Source organism: Callorhinchus milii, unplaced genomic scaffold, assembly GCF_018977255.1.
Source record: "Callorhinchus milii isolate IMCB2004 unplaced genomic scaffold, IMCB_Cmil_1.0 Scaffold7, whole genome shotgun sequence".
NCBI classification, from domain to species: Eukaryota; Metazoa; Chordata; class Chondrichthyes; order Chimaeriformes; family Callorhinchidae; genus Callorhinchus; species Callorhinchus milii.
Genome location: NW_024704748.1, coordinates 18,399,238 through 18,422,673, shown reverse-complemented (window position 1 = coordinate 18,422,673; position 23,436 = coordinate 18,399,238).

Sequence of the window (23,436 nt, the reverse complement as noted above, 5' to 3'; positions counted from 1 at the left end):
ATAGCAGACATAATGTTCCAGTCTCTTTGAAAATGTAAAATGTCTTTATGCTAATATATTTTTGTTAAATATATTTGAATATTATAATGGACAACTTACGTGAATCACATTTCTTGGTGGCAATACCTTAGCATTCCTTTGTCATATTGTTGAAAACCGTAAAATAAACACAAAAATTGATAATTTTTCATTTCCTTAAAAAAGTCTGTTATTGTCAGTCTGTTATTCCTCAGTCCTTTATTTGGGTTATAAACTTTTAAACATATTTAGCAATTTTAATATGGTGGTAGGTTTTATTTGCTCTACTGTTTTCTGCACATGACTTGCCGAGCAATTGGCTCACATGGACAAAGAATCCCAAATTTAGAATACACCATTAAGTTTGATTACGATCTGACTACATAAAACCCGAGGATTCAAAAGAGTGAATAATCTACAATACTTGTAAAAAACTAATTCCCTGAACATTTCACTTTGAAATATTTACACCACCAGACATTAAAAAAAATTAATATCAAATAATTTCCTTATCACAAAACAAAAAATAGTAAGTGAATTGACCCAATTGTATAGTATATGTGCTATTCCTCACCAAAATACTATGGCAACCACATGACAAAACAGCTTCCCATCTGTGAAAAGCTGTCAGAACTTTTTTAATCCACTGAGAAATGCAGCTGGAGCTGCATAAACAGCTTTCAGTGGAAAAGACAAGAAAGTCCCCTGATGTTTGAGAGCAGCTATGAAGCATTCATGTGAAATGGTTCTCTGCTTAGAATCTAATCAGCTTGAAGCAAAATTACAACTGTATTGCTTCTACATCCCCCATCTACCTCCATATGAGAGTTATGTTCAACTACTGTACAAGGTTTTTAAAGAAAATCAGTATTGTAAGTGCTAGGGTAAACCCAATAGAAAGGATTTTGCTTCTTTAAACCTGGTCCTTGTGTATGCTAAGTGTACTGTGATATGATATTAGCTCCAATCCAATGATTCCTGAAGGTACGTTATCGAATACAGAACTAAATGGACAGTTTCTGTGTACAGGTTCATCAGTATGCATTTTAACAATATGATACGATTAAATTCATCCTTCATATTTCTGTACTAAAGTCCACGAGGGATACTTTATGTAAATAGAACAGATGTCTCGTGTTACTTTAGGCATTCACTGCACAGTGAGCCTTAAGAACTGTATCAACTGTGAAATGTTTCGCCGTCACTATGAATGGTGGTTGAGCACTGCAACCGCTAATTAAAAGACTTTTGCCTCCACAATGTGACAGGTAACTCTGTATTCGTATCTTTAAAGTATCTTCAAGGCTTAATATATCATTTCAATTTTCCAATTGTGGCCTCACATACTACTGCATGAAATACTGAATTTCACAAATGTTTCATAGATTTTTATTAAAACAACTTCCTCACATAATCCAGAATGAAAATGTTTCTTTGCATATTCAGAATTCAGGAAAGCTTCTTCCAAAAGAATGATTTAGAAAGTAAAATGATGACAGTTTTAACTGCAGTAACATTTTATTTTGCGTGAATGCAAACTTTTTTTTAAAAATGTGATTGGTCATTGCATTACATTTTAAGCTCCTTACACCTATTTCTCCCACGATGGGATCTGAAACACGATTTATCTTCACAAACTAGATTATTTGCATGAACTAAAACTTTTGTTTTGCACATATCAGATTGTATAGTTTATGGCTGGTGAATTTCGAATTCCAAATTGACTTGGATTAACAGCCATTTCCAGCAAAGGTTTCGCTCAACAGCTGGTTTCAGGTTCACAATTCAGTGGCTGCAAATTTCACAGTCCAATAGTCACACAATCGTAATCAATGTAACAAATCAAATTTGGGGATATTGCATCTTAGATCTATGCATTTGTTTGGGAGTTTGGGGGAAGGGGGAGAGAGAAGAAAGAGGATGTGTGTGTAAGGTAAACTGAATGGTTTCCTGTAAAAGGAAGGGGAAAGATTGAATGAGTTGGAAGAGGAGGTCAAATTGATGAGCAGGTGTACTCAGATGTGTCCAGCAATTTGAGAGAGATACGAAGTGCCCTTTTCAACTCCTCCCTGGAGTTTGAATTTATGTGTCTATTGCTGAATTTAGTCCACTGGGGAGGTGGTGAACGAAGTCGGAGATAGATGCCAGCCGGCTGGGAGGAGAGAATTTTATGGCTCACTGACAAAAATTGCAAAGACATGGAAAGTTGCATTGCCTGAAGGAGCAGGTTGCACGAGATGTTAGCTGTGATCCGTTATGGCTATGGGTTTGCTACCTGGCGTGTTTTTTTCCACGACACAACTATATTTCACCAGTGAGTCTGTTGTTGATAGAGAATTCTAATTGGTGATATACAGGCTGGAATTTTCTTTGCCTTTATGTGGGGAAAGGGATCAGGGTCAGATGTTTGGATACTGCTCGTCAGGGCACTAGTGTCTGTGGTAATGGGGAAGCCAGCTATTTGTGCAGTGCATGGGATTGGAAGGAAAGGTAACAGGTAGGATCAGCAAAGCAGACCGCGAAGAGCAAAGCAAGCAGAACTGACAGAACATCATGAGAAGCTGAGAGATGCATAAAAGCATAACAGAGATGAAATTATAGAGAAATACAGCCACAAGCTTAACTTTTCAGTTTTTTTATTAAGTTCAATTAAGTTATCCAGTGACATTATTAGATTAATTATTTTTTAAGTCTGATTAATCCAAGACCATTATTTTTATTCAACTAGGTGGCAACAAAGGGCACAAGGACTATTGTACAATGCACAAGGCCAGCAGCCAATATCAACAGCACAGCTGCTGTGGAATTCGGACGTTCTTTTAAAAAGTCCAGAAGAACAAATGGATGTTTACCAGTTGGGAGTATTCTGTAACCGTCATTTGGAGTTGGAGGGGAGGTGGGGTCAAACAAGTAATAAACACCTCCTCAGTCTGTCTTGCTCTGCCAGAGTCCTGCACACTGGCAACACGGTGAGCCCATGCAAAAAGGTTGTCATGGAAACAACATCTTACCATCAAGTTGGAAGGGGTCACCATGATTTTATTATCTAAAGACGTTACAAAGATAGATGGCCAAGCCAAAGAGCAAAGAAAGTTCCCTCTTTAAAGGTGAATATAAAGAGCTTTATCTTCACAAAAAGGTGCTTTGAATTTTTTTTATTTTGTTTGCATTGTAAGCAACATAAGAAAGCATACAATAAGAAAATGGACTTTGTTACGTCAGACCTATTGCATCTACTGCTAACACCTTAGTACTTTTTAGTTAACTCACAAAACATTAACAGTGTTGAAAGTTTATTCCACATGTCCACGGTTCTGTGTGTGAACAGGAAGAAAGGGATTTCTTCTGAACCAAACGAGAGCAATTTTAATTGGAATGACATGACAATGTATTTTTATACTCTATGTATGATTGACTTTGATGTAGGCAAATGGAGAAAGTATTACCAAAAAATATTTCAGTGGAGGTGGAGCCCTTCAAAAAGTAAGAAGTTTATGAGGCATGAAGGAAGACTACAGTTTTTGTGTTAATGGAACAGCAAATCTATGATGAACAGAACCTCAGGTTAACTGTTCTGCAGCCTTCTTCAGATGCCTATTATTTATGGAACCCCAACTTTGTCCAGGCTAAATTTTCTTTGGGGTTTTTATTTTGCCGTTATAAAGCATCATGATGTCGCCTTCTGGTTCACCCCCATATTAGCGTTTGAAGGACTGAAGGCCATTGCTGTTATCTCAAGAGGAGAGCAGAGAAGACAAAATGTAAACTTCACTGGAGTAAAACTGTTCAGCTTCAAGAAAAGTTGCAATTCTCTTATAATGTATGAAATCTCATTTGCAAAAGCAATTTGGTTGTAGTCTGACTGTAAATCATCAATGCATGCTGGAAATAAAGGATAATCCAAAATATTCAAAATATTAACACAATAATGTTCCACACATTTCTAAAATTGTGCAGGAGTGGCAAAAAGCAATTACAAGCTATCACTGAAATTACATCACTTTTGAGATTGATCAATTAATGTAATAATTTCAATGAGTTTAGACATAGAAGGTTACAGCACAGAAACAGTCCAACTAGTCCATGACAGTTTTTATACTCCAAATGAACCTCTACCCCTCCTACAACCTACCCCTCTTTTCCCTTCTCCCTCCTGTATGTTTCCTCTTAATTATGTAATTTCCACTTCAAGCACAGCTTCTGACAACGAGTTCTACACTGGAAAACATTAACACATTTTAAACACTCTCTCTCCACACATACTCTCCCAATTAAAGTCTCAAAATGAAAGCCTTCACCACAAGCCATTTCAGAAATGCTTGTTTTTGCTCGAGTGCTCGCGTAATTCATCCACAGCTATGGGGCCATCAACAGGAACATACCATAAAAACTCTCATATCCTTTAGGTTGAATGTCTGCGTGGGTAAGATAATGAAGAATTATGGGTTATACGATTCTGGAACCCAATAGTTTGCCAGATATTAAATTACCTGTCAGAGTTTGTGGCAATTGTAACAATAAAGAATGTCATTGATCTTCACTGCTCTTTGCACAAAGACAGCAAAAAATCCAAACGACAGTATTAGAAGGCAGATTGCTGAAATGATCCTCATTTAAGTCGCAACAAATTCTAAGCACTTTTAGACTAATAAATAGCAAGTACAAAGCATTGTGAGTAAACTCACAAGATTTAATATTTCACAACAACATTAAACGGTTTTGTGTCAAGGGTATTCAGGTCAGTGTATAGCTGCTCCAGTGAAGCAAGTACAAAACAGGTTTTACTATGGAGTCTCACATTTTTACACACACACAAACCCAGAAACAGACAGGTATCTGTAACTCTAAAGTGTATTATAAACAGAAACAATTGGAACATAATTTACTTCAATAAAACAAGCTTTGGGACAAATGTCCACACTTAAATACCGTACACTATAACCAAGCATTATATCAGAGTGTACTCTTAGCCTCCTCTTACTTTGGTGCCATTCCATGGGAATTGTGTTTACTAATACCTTGCCCAAGGAACCATTTTTCACGGGGGAACCTTGGCAATGAGTGTTGTCAAGTCACTTGACTGCTGAGTTTAACGGCTCCTCGCTCACTCATGCACAATACAAGTAGAGGATGCTGTAGAGGGAACCCTGGCTGGTTTTCCCCTCATTAATCTGGAGAAGGGTGGAAGTAATTTGGCCTCCACATACAGCACTGGGGAAAATCAGCAAACTCAGCAAGAACTGGGATTTAAACCAGAGAGCTCCTGATTCTTGAACCACAGCTCTATCCATGACCAGGGCTGCCCCCAGTCCCATTCCTAATCAAATATTTATTCAGTTCTTTTTCCAAAGGAATTAATAAAAATTCCACCGTTTGTTTTCACTTAGAATCTGGAACACATCCACTGGTGTGTCGAGTGCAGGACAACAGGGGAAGGAGCATCTTTTGAAGTTTATGGTCACCCTCACTCATAACTCCATTAATCAAACTGACCTACTTGCTACTACAAACAACAATCTCTCGCCCTTCCTCAGCCTCACATAAACTATTGCCCTTCCTCATAACATAAAGCTGTACCTTGATCAATAATTAACCAAATCGTTATTCTTCTCCACCTCTGTTAACAGATATCCTCTTCATTATATTTATATGTTTACTCTATTTTTTTCCAGTAAGAATGCATTACTTTAGATTTAATATTGATATTCCTCTGCTGCTCTGGCTCATTTATTTCATCAGTACGGATCTTGTTGAACATCATTTATCTGTTATATTACTGAACGACTCACATGCTTGCCATCAGCAGCAAATTTTGTAACACCAGAAATACTTTTCTCTTAGTTATTTATAAATTATCTGAACAGTGGGATAAAGAGGCACAAACCCTCAGAGAATTCTACTAATTACTTTTTTCGCCCGATAACCTTTAGAATCAAACAACATTTATGCAGATTTTTCTCTCTCTTTAAGATATAGACCATGACAGGCCAGCTATCAAAAGATGGCCTATTCATTAGTCTTCATTGACTGAATGACCTCTTCTTACTTCATGTTTTCTTATGTCCTTAGTATTCATCTAACGGTCACAACTGAGCAATTAATATGGTGTACACTAGTTTGAATATAGTTTATGAACACAGTCTGCAATACTGTAATTGCACAAAAAGCTTCAGTCAAAATAGACATAAAATACACAGAAAAACACAAAGTATTTATACATTTAAAAAGGCAGTTATTTGCATATGTGCAGCCATGTACAACTTTTTTGTATCAAAAGCTGCATGTAATTCACATAAAAATCATAAACTGAGCTGTCTCTATATTTCAGAGCTTAGGCTGTAATTGAGGTCAGGAAATTCCTGTCTAAAATACTTGCAATAAAAACTGCTATCAATCACTGGCAAATGGCCGAACCATTCAATGGGGTCCCTGTATGACTTACATAAACTGAATCCAATCATTGCAGTTTCTACAGATGAAGCGTAGAATAAAAAGTCTGTTCTCTAAATAATTTCTCAACAGCAGCAGCCACCAAGTTCTACAACATGGGTCCAGTTTCAAACAGTCTATTATGGTAGCATCCTCAAACATCTGAATGATCATAAATATTTATGATATTGTACTGAAAATAACAGTGGTTCAAAGAATGCCATCATATATGTTTGGCTTGAATTTAGATTGTCATTGTGATTTGCAAAACAGGTGTCAAAGTTGAAATTGATCAACTGTGTGGTGCAATCATTTGAAGTTATCCTTTAATCTAACGGAACAGTTGAAACTAAGCCAGCATGGATAGGTCCTCTTTCTAATGGCTGTAAGTCTCAAATTACATTAGTTTGACTAATCTCATCTAGTTCCTACATTGATTTTCCGCCTTGGCGGAGGCAAGCAGGGTCACTTTGGGGATGAGTTGGCTCCAAGGAGACATGCCTGGCAATGGAAGATCAGTTAATCCTCTAACAGTTGATCATGGACTAGCCAGGCTTGCTTATTGGCTGGAAGAGCTGATCAGTCATTGAGGAATGGGATTCTTCACTGACTCTTCACCTAATGGATATGATGGTTCTAACCAAAAATTAATCGGAAGCTAACCAGTGTTCTGCAGAGGTAGGCTGTAGGTTTAGCTGGTTAAAGGCCAGTAGTCCCCCAGCACAGACTCTTGGGTCCCCAAACCTTGGTTCTTGCCAATTTATATCTAAATTCTCCAGAATTGAGGTGGATCCTTTGGGAAGAGAGTATGTATTACACTTCAGACAAACAAACCAACAAAAAAAACTTAGATGGAACTCTCAGTAGTTTAGTGTAAATTCCTAGTACAAAACCACCTATAATCTGGTTTTAATTGGCAGCCACACTCAGTATCTTAGAAAGATAGATTAGGAGTGGGGCAGGATACAAAAAAAATCATAATGAGTTTAAACCAAAAATTACAGGGTGGTTTATTCCATATTTTTTGTTCATTATTTTTTTTAAGAAGTGTCCCACAGAGCCTGGTCCAGAGGTTGAGGCTAATTGTATCAGTGAAATAGATTGTAACACTTAATACTCTGGATTTCTCATTGTTTTCAGTCCTGCTGGTGAAATGGCAGACATTACCAAGGAATTATATAATGTTATTTTTAAAATCAGATCTAAGGGAATGAAGAGTTCTCTGGCCGAATCTCTCTGGTTATTCTAACACTCAATTACAGAATGAATTATCGCTGTCACAGGCTTTTGGCTGGAAGTTTGAGATAGAATACGCTTCAAAAAATAATAGATCTATGACAATAGTCACCTCTTGATAAACTCACTTCGAAATTTATAATTGTTGGTTGTTGTAACAAAGTGGTGAAGTTTAATGAACTGAAGCACAGTGTTCATTTAACTGGATAGGATTGTGTTTTATTATGAAAGACCTCTTAGCATTTGTTCATACAGAACCTTCTATGAGCTGGTTTTAATAATTCAAAAATATTGTGCATCCTTTTAGTGCTTTTTTTTGCAAGTAGCAATGAACCGCAAATACACAATAACAAAGTATTGCCGCAAACCAAAAAAGGAACAGGTTTTTGGTGATTCAAATAGTTAAGTGAACAGAGTACAGAACCAGCAGAATGTAGAAGCTGGGATAGAGATATTCAGAATCATATATGTTCTCAAAATGGGTTCTGGCAGCTTAAAAGCAAAGTAAAACAAAACAACCTGGTCATAGTGTAACCATAAAAATTAATATGTTGGTTCCTTTCTTGCATTTGTGAAGCCCAAACATTTTTATTCATATTTTCTTATGAAGCCTATCTTCAGATCTTTAGAAAACAAGAACCTGTCAGATTCTCAGAGCTACCTTAATATTTCACCAAGGTTTACTTATCCAGCAATATGGGATACAAACATTTGGTCTTCTCTCTGTGTATTTTCAGGTCTCACCAGGTTCTTTGGATTTTTAAGCTTACAGGCCTGATTCCAGATCTCAGTCAATGTTAATACTTCCTGTGATCAATCGAAGATACAGAAGCAGTCTATTTTCTCTGTCTGATAGGACGACATCCACTGTGTTCAACTTATATTTGGAAACCAAGAAAAGTTCCCTCCTATTGAATGACAATATACTTCCAGTACTTGAAAACACAACCACAACATTTTCCTACAGGTTCATACAGAAGACAAATTTCTATTTATTCCCTTCTTAATTTGACGATTGTTACTTGAAAAACAAGGAAGCCACCTACTTGCAGAAACCAGTTTTGACACATTTGTAAATGTTTCCTTGTAGTCAGCATGCAAGAATGGTGCACATTAATTTGTGTTTAAATTATATTTTTTTCCCCTATGGGAAAAACACCTTACATGCTTATGGATGGTGAACATCCCCTATGTCCCCTTATTTCTAACAAAAACAACCTTTCTTGGGGAGGAAATATTTGTTGTACTCCACAAACTTAAACAGAGGCTGATTACAAATTTTTTTTATTTGCAAATATTTATACACCTTCTTGGCATGGAAATTGGATTTTCTAAGCAGCAAATCCAAGTGTAGAACATTTTTTCTCAGAAAGAAATGTGTAACTTTTATACCCACTGTACTCCCAAATAACCAATGAATGGTTTCACGCTCTATAACTGAGGCTGGTTTATTTCAGACTGTGATTGTCTATTAGTTCCATAGCCAAATAACTATTAGGCTTTGAATATTTTAGTCGATTTGATATGAAGAGATTTGGCTGGCAAGAACAATTACATTTTTGAAAACATTGTTAATTTTTTTTATAAGAAATGTTGAGCTCACTCAGGGAACTGGCTCAGCAAGTTATTGATCCTAATAAAACTAAATAATCAGATTCAAACAGAAGTACATAAAATAAAGATAGGTACTTTAGTGACCATGTTGATGTTACTTCATACCATTGAGCTGGGTGCTTCTTTTTAAAAAAAACAATTTTGATCCTGATGAATGTTGACATGTTGAGCAATTGTCCTGTCGAATCAGCAAGGCAAATTTCCCACATTATAATTCATGTTCTGACAAGCATGGTTCATCAAGTAATGGTTAACTCTGCGTGTCTAAGTGACAGCATTCCAGATGATTACACTATCTTGGAGAAAAATTTGCAGGCAGAAAATGTGTGAAACATCTTCGTTAGTATTGTGTGCTGGCCTTTGGATCAATTGAGGCATTTCAAAATCAATGGGAATGCACCATCACCTGCAGCACAAAAGGTGGAGAAACAATTTGAGGAGCAGCAAATTCTAATTGTGAAGGTGGTATTCTCTATCCTGGATCATCGCCATAAGCCAGGCAAGAAAGCCATGCCTCTACGCCAGTTTGAACTATAATCATTCTGCATTAACCTGTGGCCACACAAGATCAGTTTGGATGAAGAAGGTGAGAACTTGGTGCACTTAAGAATCTTAGATCAAAAGGATCAGCAAAATTTATTTCACAAGGAAAGATGATCTCTTTCTTCATCTTTCTGAGAACAATGACCCAGCAGCAAAAGTGAGAGATTTAAGAAGAAAGGTTTGCTGAACTTATACTTGAACTCCACACAGAACTCATCTTTGGCATGAGTGTTATATTTTTATATCTGGTCTGCCTGTGATCACAGAAATGCTATTAAAATGTGGCTGATGGTCCTCTCATGTCCTCTTCACTGTGGAATGTGTGTATACATTTTTTTGCTGAAAAAGCACTCTTCTTCCCAGATCTTTCACATCTTGGGGCAGAGGTCCTTTTTAGGATACCGAGAAACTTTATTTATAGGCATCTCCTTCATCACAATGACAAACTTCTTCCTCAAAAAAGCAAGCTTCGCAAATGCTCCTCTGCAGAGCTATAACCTGCAATGTTGGACAACTGCCAACAGAACAATCACATGAATCATTAGCATGGAGAATACCATTTTAAATGCAAGATTCAAATGTGGGAATTTATTGAGCAATGCTTCTCCAAAGCTGTGAGTATTGTGGGTATATAAATATGGCTTTCACTCCCCAAACCTCAACAACTAGAAGTCATCCTCAGCTTCCTTTGTATTCACGCCAATAACTGCGATATTGGTAAAACTCAAAAAACATTAATGTTTAGTAGTAGTCTTTTCATTTGATATAGTGGCTTTTGCACAAGGACATCTCAAAACACTTCACAGGATATACTGTAAAGTGCTGTGACTGTATTTTATAGGCAAAATTTATTATTGGCAGATAAATAAAAAAAAAATTGTTCCTCTGATCACAAGTGGGGAAAAAGTAATTAAAGTTGATGATATCAATGAGCATGCGGGTTCAAAAAGTAACCTGATGACACATTGGTTGATCCCCAGATGTGCTTGAGACAACACACTCTCCCCCAATATACCCTCAAATTTAACCCTCTGAACGTGACCTGGACCACTGATAGTAAAGAGAAACAGAAGGACACCCTCTCTCGTTTGCAACTTAAATTAATTTCTCTTCCTCACCTCGGTACCCACCCCCAGCTGAGGTGCCAATCCAGCACTGTGAATGTGCTTTGGGACATCCTCCAGATTTGAAATACTCTATATAAATTATACTGTATTTGAACAATCTTAAATAAATTGAAATACAGTAATAATTCAAAAAGTGTTTATGGTAAGCTAAAAATTACAAGCTACTGTAATTTCAAGCTACTGGATAATAGCCAACACTCACAATTTTGTCATTCTAGGTCTCTGCAAATGGACTAATAAAACTCATAATATTTCAATAACTATAAATACATCCAGCGCCATTTTTAAAAAAAGTGATATTTTGGCATAAGCAAAAACATCAATTGTTTAATATTTAACTGCACCTGTCAGGTCTAACTGTATGAATAATAGATTTCGGCAATATTGTGTTCATTATCACAAACAGTCAAAATCCTGCATTAACCTTTGGTGTGCCAAGGACTAGTTTGGTCATCTCAGAGCAGAAGTATTGATCATTCATTGCACCAACTTAATCTTTGAAATGCAAAACAAGGCAGAGATTGACAGGTTGCAACTCATCAACCTTTCAGGTTTCATTGTCTGCTAAACACAGCCGATCACAGCCAATTTCGAGTAATCGTGATGACTTTCAAAATGGAGACTGCAAGCTGAAACAAGCAAGTGATGAGTTCTACATTTAAGAGTACAATGATTATACTTTTTCAGCAACATACAGTAATGAATACATGCAGAATTAACCCAGCTCTGTAGATCTGCTGGCAGTCAAAGAGTTAAATAGTTTGGCCCATAAGAAAGTTGGGATTCTGTACTACTTAAATAGCAGTTTTTCTATCTAGAACAACAAATTCTGGTAGCTTTATTCCCAGGTGTTATGGTTTATCATAGACCAGGTTTTCTATTCCAAAATCCTTCAACTTTCACTTAAAATATTATTATTAAACCTACATTATTATTATATTATTACATTGTTGGCATAAATTATATTTAAGTTCATATAAAAGGTCATGAGGTCTAGCTGAGAAACTACCCTGGATGGAGGGTGCTATATAAGTGCAAGTTGTTGTTGTAGCTGACCTGGACTTCTTTGATTCTAAAGCTGATCTCTACATTTTTTTCTGGGTAGTTCTTCAATAAACACATTTTTGAGGAAACTTGATGCAAACATAAGGGAGATAATAATTGAGGTTCATTGGTGGGCTGGAGGGTCATGTGGAGGATAAACACTGGCACAGACAAGTTGGGCCGAATGACCTGTTTCAGAGCTATACGGACTTTGTAATTCTACATATCCATCTTTTTGTCAAGAAACAATTGCCATTGATGTTCCCTGGTTATCTGAATTGCTCCACTGAGCATTAGCCTGTGATATCAGTAAGCACAGCATACCTGTCAGTATGAATGACACTCTTCAGGAAAGGTTGCTGAGAAAATATTTTGCACAATACTTTAGTTAAAAGAGCATTCAAAATTTCAGCAATTACATTATGTTTATAGAGGTGACCTCTGGTGGACATAGAAAACCCAATACGTTATTTCTTTTTGACCATTTTCTCAACAGAATAATAATCCTTGCATTTCACGTCTTCTAGACATCTTAAAGCGCTTCACAGAATATATTGTAAAGTGTACTGTATATTTGTGGGCGAATCGCAGCAGCCAATTGCCCACAACACTGTTCCACAAACAGCCGTGGATTGAAATGATTAATTTATTATTGTTTCTTTTCTTGAGGGATTATTATCAGGCAAGTGGAGTAAGGAAACTTGCCCAAGGTTTTGCCCTGCCGGAAATCAAACCCAGATCTCTTGCTTGCAAGGCAAGTGCTCCACAACATATCCCCTGACCCATTCTAAATCCAATCACTCCATGCTTGTCAGCCAGGTCAGTTGGCAGCACTCTCGGGTCTGAGTCAGAAAGTTGGAGTCCAAACCCCATGCGGGACTTTGAACTTTATTATAGAGGAAACTTTACTATTGTAACAATTATTGTTTTCACCACAGCAGCGCAATCCCTAATCACACACAAAAATTAGTTGTCCCATGAAGACAGAAGTTTCTGTAGGCATACTGATAGTGTAATGGTCAAGCAACCAAAACCGGATTGTATTTTACTGTAAAAACTAATTTGTTTGCAATTATCTTTCATTAATATGGAAACTTTAAATCTTTGACCCTTTTTACAATTTTCTTTTATTCTATTTACAGAATTTTTCAACATGTAAATACCTACATTTCATCTCTCATTTGCACAAAAGGTGGAATCTTAATATATAATACCAACAAGTTCATTTTTGGTAGATTTTTCTTGTGCCCTTCTTTTGAGAATCTGTTCTTTTATGTAATGTCTCGGAGCCATTTTAAAAGGACTTTGAAACAGTACTTTAGATAAAGTTGGTTCTTTCTGCACAGCCCTTTAAATGCTACCCTATTAATTCTGCCCTTCAGCCAAGTGTAATATAAAATTGGAATATTCTGTTTGTTCAAACTTCATTAAAGTGGCATATTACACTCCAAACATCAAAGTTTAATATCATCTTTTACTAGAAGGTCACTTTATAAATAATATCCAAAGGATAGTCCAATAATTAATCCATATGTAAAGCAACAAATTGCCCTTTTTAAAAAGAATCATACAAAGAGCAATGAATCATCTCTTTCCAAAAAGATTTTCTCCACCTCCTTCTTTCAGGACACTTATCACTAAAATGTATCCTGGAGCCAAAAAAACTGGCCTTGAAATCCAACAGAATATATGATACATATGTGGAGTCCTGTAGCTCAGTGGTTAGAGCACTCGCCTTGCAAGCGAGACACGTGGGTTCAATTCCAGGCAGGGCGAAACCTAGGGCAAGTTTCCTTACTCCACACGCCTAATAATAATCCCTCCAAAAAACAATAATAAATTGGTCATTTTCTGTCCATGACTGTTTGTGGGACAGTGCTGTGCGCACTTGGCTGCTGCGTTTCGCCCACAAATATATAGTCAATTCACTTTACAGTCTATTCTGTGAGGCGCTTTGAGACATCGAGAAGACGTGAAAAGCACTATATCAAATGCGAGGATTATTATTATAATTAAGTCAAATCCATAATTTCTCGCTTTAGATTCACATATTTAGGTGCTTGAACTATACAGACACCCCTTTCAGTGTCCATTTCTAAGTGAATTTAAGTGTACTTAGCGGTAATGAATTATCCATTTGCACAACACACCACGAACAGCAACATCAACACCACCACAAATTTATACAGTACCCTTCACATAGAATAATGTATCAGAGTACTGAACACCTTTGTGTATACATAACATACACCTTATACAATATTTTTCCCTCTGCCTCTAGTTCTTGGCACATAACTCATTTAAATCCAATTAAATTATGTAATTTTGAAGTGTGTTGTCCATGTACAGGCCCACCTAGGTTTCAGGCCCGTTTTCAGCATAGAACTGGACTTTTATATGCAAAACATAATACTGGGCAGTAAAGTAATAAAATCTGTAAGATAAGCAGGAGTACAAAATGTTTCAGTATCTTTCAATATCAGGGCAAATAGTTTTGCCATTCAATGTTACTAATGTGGTTATAAAAACAACTTTAATTTTAAGAAATGCAGAATACTAAATTACTAATAAGCGATCATAGCTGGCATTGAACTATATCCCACTTGAAAATATGTTCAGCCTTTTTAAACGTTAGAATTAATGATATTAAATAAATATATAATTGTAAGGTTTTGACTTGGTTCATCAAAAAATGTTCCAATGATTAAATCGTATTTGAAGCATTCAGATAGCCATACTCCCAAACTAAATGATTATAACATGGTTCCAGTTGAGAAGCTAAATTTTATTTTAATTTGCTTTTAAAAAGTAGCACTTGCACCCATCAAAGTTAATAGTTGAAACATAAGGCAAGGTAGATGTCCAGAAGAAATTGCCAAGTCTCTCCTTTATTCATAGTTATGTAAATGTTTATGATGTTTCTTGATAAGACAACACTCATACATCTCTGTTCCTTAATTAAAGAGCTTCTCAACTAATTATTTTTCCCTTCAGTTCAGCATGTACAATTTCTTTGTTACACTGCCAAAGCATTTCTTAAGATGGTTCCCTCCAATTCAGCTCATATATTATTGCCTTTTATTGACTGGCTCTTTCAGAAAGTGTAAAAAAAAGTATTGGCCAAGGTACCCTTTTGAGGGCGGGAGATATGGATCTAATTGAAAATGATAGAGTGAGCAATATAAAAAACCTGGCTGCCCGCACCACATTGCTATAAAATGCTGAAAACCAAACTGCTTCTCCAGGCAGTATTTGTGGTTAGCTAAGTGTTTGACACATGAAAACCAATCACCATGCTTGCGAGTACCCAAACCAGACAGAGTTCCCAATATGAACACCATATTTCACCATTTTATTGAAATGATGGGCACTCTCTCCCTGGAGATAAACACCGTACTTACACATTTCCAGAATACATTAGATGCAAATTGACAAGAGCCAGTACTTGGGGGATCCCAGAGTGTGCTTCAGAGTACTGTTGGAATTTAACCAGCTAAACCAATGTAAAACAGAACCTTAAGAGGCACCCACTAATCTGCATGAGGATGAAAATTTATGCAATCTGTTGTTAGTAGAATTACATTTATAATTTCCTATGCCTGCATGGATTAATATTGGAGTGTTAGGTAGTTCAAGTAGTTTAAGTAGTTCATTTTATGATATTAATGTGTAGTGCGTGCCATTGTACATGATATCGACATGCATTAGCAATTTAGAACAGAATCTATGCTGAAGCATCTGTACAATGGCTAATATTGCAAGATTCTTATAATTATTTTCCAATTTCCTTTTAAACTAATTGAACACATTTTGATTGATGTGCATGTCAACAGTTTGTAACACATTTCACATTCTACTTTAAGGAATTCATTGACAGTTAAATGTAAAGGCATGGAGACAGATATAGAAAAGGTTATGTGAAATATTTCTTCAAAGATTTGCCTCTGGTATAGGAGACTCATTACATTTATCACTATATAGTTAGTGTATTGCTTCTTGCAATTTTCTAAAGTACCTATACTTTAACAATGTTGCCAGCTCATTACAGAACTTTATAGCAAGCAATATAAATTATTGATTTGTGACAGAGCTTCCTGCTGAATGGAATTTTACAATTCTTATATTGGATCATGAGTTGAGTGATCAGCTGGCATTTGATGTGCTCCCTTGTGGACACTGGACTACCGATTAAAGCAAAGCAAATAACTAAAAAAAGCATCAGAGAAAATGGTTGTAGATATCATTTTGAAACATTGGCAGCAGCAAAATGGATGCAATAACATGAGTTAGGCTGGTAGGTAGACAATTTATTAAAAGACCACATTTATCCTACGGGTTAGATTGGGAAGAGATAGAGGTTCAAAAATTGGCAGCTTTCTTACATAGGTTCTTCAAAAATGAAGATTCTGCCACAGAAATCTATAATACAAGTGAACTTCAGGAAAGAATTCTTATGAAGAAATACGGACATATCTACAAAGCACCAGGCGGATAGATATGCTCTAGAATGCAAGCAGATTAAAAAATGGAAGCTCATACTTTTTAGGAACAATCTAAATGCAAACTGGGCTACTAAAGGATGCCAAATGCTACTGTGATGATCAAAACAGATGTGAGTCGAAAATGATGCACCAATAGTATAACTAGGAATAATAGTTGTACAAAATGTGATTAGTGTTATCTTATAGCCCATGAAGCTCAAGTGTAGTGGGCATATTTTTATAAACTGCTTAGAGAATCTACAATAAGTTACATTTTTACGGCATCCTACGTGTAAGGAGGATGTCAAAAAGCTCTTCAAATACTTAACTGAGGGGGTGGAGAAATAAGAGATGGGGCAAGGTGGCCAAAAGCATGATCGATCTACTGGGGAAAAAAAAACTTTGTCCGATTGTGTCTTTGCTGATTCTCAAACTACCCATTTCCCTATCCTTTCCAAGTTCCACTTAATAGAACACAGTAGAGCATAGTTATAATGTGATGATTGGATCCATAAAATTAAGATGCCAAATGGTCTCACTAACACCAACCAAATTTTTTTTACTGACTGAGCACAATGCAGCTTGGCTCTGAAACATGGACCACTCATTCATCACTAAGAGCAATAATAATTCCTGCTTTTCGTGTTAGAAAAACGTCTCAGAGTTCATAGTAAGGTGTACTGTGATGTGTAGTGTTCTGTTTACTGTAAGCTGTACTGACTACTTTGAAGTGAACCTGGCAGACAATTTGCACACAGCAATGTCCCACAAACATCCGTGAAGTGAATGAGCAACTTTATCCCTCTCTTTTCTAATGGCAGATCATGGGATCTTTAATATCCACCTGAACAGACATGACAGCACCTCCTACAATGCAGCACTCTCTAAACAATATATCCAATAAATCTCGGCAAATGTTTTTTCCTCCCAGCCCTGTCCAGTCACCAGCAGGGTACCCCAAGGCTCCATCCTTGGCCCTCTTCTTTACATTATCTACATGCTGCCTCTCGGCAATGTCATCCGTAAATATGGGGTCATCCACATGTTTGTGGATGATACCCGAATCTACTTCTCCTGCTCCAGCTGTGCCTCCCACTCCGCTGATGTCCTGTCAGCAAGGCCTGGATGAGCGCAAATTTCCTGTTGCTGAATGTCGGCAAGACAGAAGCCATACTCTTTGGCTTCATCAACATTTTCTCTCCTGTGGGTCTGAACTCCTCAACCTCCCCAGATTCTCCATCAGACTCTCCGAACTGGTGCACAACTTGGAGGTCAGGTTTGATCCCCAGCTTTCTTTTCTACCCCATATCCTCCCTGAAGAGGACCGCTTTTTGCCACCTCCGTCATGTTGCCCGCTTCCATCCGTACCTCACAACCAACGCAGCCAAAACCAACCCTCGCCCTTTTCACTTCTAAGCTGGACTATTCCAAAGCCTTCCTTGCTGGTCTCCACAGCTCCACCATACACAAAATTCAATCAGTTAAAAACTCCGCTTCCCACACACATGCCAGCACAAAACTCTGTAACTATCACACCAGTCCTTGCCAGGCTCCACTGGCTCCCAATTATCGAAGGGAACGATTTCAAGATCATTTGTTTTCAAATCCGTTCATGCCCTCGCACCTCCCTACCTATCTGATCTGCTTACCCCCCCACTCCACTATATACTGCCTCTGTTCCTCCTGTTTGTCTCTCGTCCCATCCGTTCCTCCATTGGTGGCCATGTCTTCAGCCACTATTTCCCAAAACTCTGGAACTCTCTCCTTCAACCCCTCCTCCTTGCCTCCTCCCTCCCCACTTTCAAATCCCGGCTAAAGATAGTCCTCTTTGATTATGCTTACGGTCACCTCACCCCCTCCCTCTTCCCTGGCTCGGTGTCAGACTCCGCCACTGTCAACCGCTCCAGGACGCTACCTCGCCTGAAGGATGCTATATAAATGGAAGTTGTTGTTATTGGAGTGTCAGCCTGGAATGAATTCAAAGTCCTGAAGTGGAGTTTGAACTCACAACCGTCTGATTCAGAGGTGAGTGTGCTACTAACTGAGCCAGGCAGCTGTGGTTGAGTTTGAAGAAACAGTAGTAATGAATCAGTATATGTAGCTCATTTCAACCAGACATGTACAATGTAATTCACATACAATAGTATTTATCATGAGATTTCCTTCCATCAGCAAAATTTGCATTATTTTATCGCTTTTCTTTAACATTTTAATCTACCCAGACACTGTAAACATGTGCAGTACTATTATTTTCTGCAAGCACTCCTTAATTGTAAACAAGCAGACTCATCCCAAATAATGAATAGCTAGGGTGAAGAGTTCAAAATAAGCATTAATGACTAATATCAGAATAAAAAGAATAAGACTGCACGAGTAAAATAATCATCCAGGGTATTACAAACAAATAACTTAAAGCAAGCTGTATGTTGAATGATGAAAATTTCAAAGAAATTCAACAATCCAGATTAATTGATAACATCTCCTAGTCTGCACGCAAAAGTATTTGTTCTTCACAACAGGATTGAACTGGGAAATTTAAACTTCATTCATGTACACATAGACATATCCATGGATAGCTGTAAATCAAAGGTAAGCAAATTACCTGGTGAGCTACAACTCCTAATTGTTCACAATCCTCATCAGACTCAAAGGAATCAAAATACTCCACCATCTGTCCTGCAAATTTACCCCCCCCCCCCACCCAATATAAAATAGCTTTGCTTTCATAAAAAATGGTCATTTATGATATTTTAAAAATGTTACAAACTGACAAGGGTTATTATCCATGCCACAAATAATAATTGCTGTATTTGATAAAGCGCTTTTTACTTTGGTAATTTTCAGAGAATTTAATGTTTTCCTCCAAGCAGCTATTTTTCTCATTAGTTGGGTACCAATTATATATTCTGTTTTTGGTCCCTCATTGATAGTCTTGAACTTCAAGCTTTCTTGCGCATTGCTGTCATGGAAATGTACAACACTTAATTGCTCCCAAATGGATTGTGGTGATTCATAATCTTGTCCACTTTAACTGGTGCCAACAAGTTATCTTATTCTAAATGGATATCTTATCTTAGGTGTGCAACAAAATCCGAGAGTTCAAAAGATTCAGATGATGAAGGCTCTTTTGCCCATTTGTTGTCTATCTTCCAGAATACACAGCCTACCAGCCTCCTGTCACAGCATCAAGCTGTCTTTTTAACTGAGTCCAGTGACCTAACCTCCTTCCTGCCAAACCGTTCTAGTCATTAATTACCCTCTGGACAAAGAAATATTTCTTGTGTCAGTTCTGAAATTATTCCTTGTAAGCTGAAACCTAACCAAATTCTTATGTTCTTAAACCTGTGTCCTCGTGAAAAAGGAAAATGCATCCCATTAGCAAAGGATTTTTTAAAAAAAACACAGGAGTGACTTAGCAATAATAATAATCCTTATATTTGATAAAGCACCTTTGTATCGGGAAGCTATCTCAAAGCGCTTTAAAGGATCTACTGTAATGTGTAGTGAATGCAATTTTGTGGGCAAATGCAGCATCCAATTGGACTATAATCTAATTTCAAGGCTCTAATGAAGGTTACAAAATCATTCAGAGTTCAATGCAATACCTTTATTACACAATGTGACCCTTATGGTCGGCCAACAAAATACATTTTCTTAATTGAACATTATGCCATAAATCAATAAATATTCAATCAAGAAAAAACTGAAAACACACTACTGATCAAACATAGGTTTCCTGGACTTGTGCGAATGTTCAGGGGCCCCTTCTTGTCAGCCCTAAGTGCCACATGTTGGCCACCACTGATTTATACTGTTATTGGAAACTAAAAGTAGATTTCACTGGAACTCACCAAGACATTTTAATGATTTGCAAGTATACAATTTGCTCATACCTGAAGTACTGTATACAGTTTTGGTCAATGTGACATAAGGAAATCTTCTAGGCTTTGGGTAGCGCTAAGAAGGAAAACAGGAGTAATCCCAAACAAATGTAAGGAGTATTATTATTTAGTACACCTTTTTCCATATTACAGCTGAATTGAATCTTCTTTTGGCATACATTGAATCTTGACTACCTATTCCATTTGAAGGCAATACAGTCATCAGAATTCTCAATAGATAAATTAATAATAGACAACAGCATCATTCAGGACAAGAACACAATAATTGTGCAGATAATTAGTTCATTGCATGAGCACCTGTTGTCACTTCATTTATCTCTGCTACTATCCTACAAGTCAATCCGCTGGGAAATAGAATTAATGAATCTTTACATGACCCTTCTTAGAGAGATTCTGTTAACAGTACGGTCAATGCAATTGAAAATCACCTTCAAAGGAATCATTCTCAAACTGACAGATCTATAAAGCTTTATGTGAGACTATTGTTGAAACTACTATACAGAACTACAATTCAGTCTAAATAATTGAGATATACTTTAAGACTTCCATTAATTAAAAATAATTAGCGATCAAGATCACTGAAAGCAAAGGTAGATCATAAAACTAGCATGTGGTTGCTGCTTAAAATGATGACCTGCTTCTATCTCCATAGATTGAATTTAATGACTCAATTTCTCCACAGGCATAAAAGGATGCCAGCAGAAGACTGCTGATGGGCCATTCAAAATAATCTGCAGTCTCCTCAGTTCAATTTCTTGATACTACAAGAGAGAGTAAAAGATTTACTGAGATGAGACAGTTGTTATCTTTTGATTTAACAAAAAACTCAGTCAGCCAGATAGATTACATCTTCGGGATAAAAGAAATCCTTTGGTGGTGTGAAAAGGAGTGATTTGGCACGTTATGATCAGAGGCTTGGTACAAATGGTATTCAAAAAGTTAAACAAGAGGTGCCTTATGTACTAACCTGTGTTGCATAGCAGATGCAAGAGAATGGTGGCAAATCGAGATAATTTTTAAATATTGTAATGGTCATAGTCAAGTGGTTAATATAATCTGTAACACAATTCTTCTTTGCTTTCACATTGCATAGATGAAATTAAGATACTTGAGCTGCTTGACTCAAGAGCAAGTTAAAGTAGTGAAACATATGCCATTTGAAGTACAATGTAAATAATGTCTCTGTAGTTTTTGCCAGAAGATTGCTTTTGCTCGCTGCAGGATTCTACTGCTTTTGTTTTGTGTGTGTCTGTGTGTATATATATATATATATATATATATATAAAACACCTACATATATTTTAAAAAAAGCAGATCCAATAGTGAGGTAACATAATGGTTACAAATGAATGAATAAGCTACCACTTCATTTTATATAATAAAGAAAGATACCAATACAAATGCACAGCAGATGGACAAGCAACTGAAACAAAGCGATAGGTTCAAGGGTTTGCACGTGAAACTTCATCAAAACGAACCTGCTGTGAATGTCAGTTATTTCAGCTTTCCAACATTCAATTTTCTATTTCATCCATAGTTAATTCTATGAATCTGCTAATCCTAGTACCAGAATGACAACTTGGCAAAACAGCTGGAATATAATTTTCCATTTTATAAAGCGTTTTTATTATGTCTATAATGGTTGTAAAAACAATGCCTAACAAAAAGTGCTGTTACACCGCTAAATTAATATTTCAGTACACCTCTTAATACTCATCCACTGCATAATAGTTCTATACACTTTCGATCTAAACCATACATCTCATTCATCACAAATGCTGGTTATGAAACGTTTAGAATGCTATTGCCATTTTGGTCAACCAAGTATCTGACACACATTGAAACCGCTTGTTGTGCTTAAAAAGTGGTTGTGTGACAGCATGATTTGATTTGTTGCACTCTTGTCTCTGAGCCAGAAATTTATGGTTTCATGCCCAACATAAGGACTTTGAACGTGCAATCCAGAATGCCATTCCATGGGGTACAAGGTAAAAGGATACTCCTCAGACACGCTGCCCAGAATAAGGGCAGAGTATTGTTTTATGTTGTAGGCTCATACCAACAATTAACTGGATTGTAAATGTTCAAATATATTACACAAGGCTGAATGAAATTATTCCTGATCGTCTAGATTTATTTTACAAGGAAACAAACAAACAAACAAACAAATCTTAAATATCTAGATATTACAAGTCTTTTCTATAACCTGGTACTATGTTTATTGCAGGCATCATTATGAGGGAAAAAAATTATTTGATTGCATGGCTCAGTTGGCAGCACTCAAACTCTGGATCAGAAGTTTGGGTTCAAGCCATATGTCAGGATTTCAGCACATCATTCTAGATTAGCAATGTATTACTTACTATGAGAGCACTATTTGTCAGAAGATTTAGTCAAGCAATGTCATGTCAGAGGTGCAATCCTTTGGATAAGACACTGAACCAAGGACCTTTCTGTGGATATTAAAGATCTGGTTTAGAAGAGGAGTTTCCCCCAGTGTCCTAGGTAACAATCTTCCAGATTAGTCATTCATCTCATGGCAGTTTGTGGGACAAATGCAATTATTACTGGAAATATTGTGACATGATGACATTATTAAAATGAATGCCTACTTTCCTGCTATTAAATTTTAACAGTTCAATTCAGAAAAATCCTACGTATTTTGAAGTCACCACCATTTGCAGAATCGAGTTCTTCCTTGGATAATAGGTAAATGAATTAATGCTCTTGAACGGAATTCACAATGTTGGCAATAATCCATACATTAGCAAACTCATATTTTATCTCAGTAGCACTGAAAATGGACAATGAACAACTAACCTCTACAATGACAATTCGCCTGAGCTTCATTAATTCAATAACATAACTGGTCAGAGCATGAAAATTCACAAATTGGTCTATTTCACGCTTATCTCTGTTTCCTTGTCCATTTGTTTACCTAACTCAATCTGAGATGGAGGAAACAAAGCATAAAATCACACATTATCATTCCACTCACTAAAAGCAAAGAACAAATGTCAACTCCACAAATGGAGTTACATT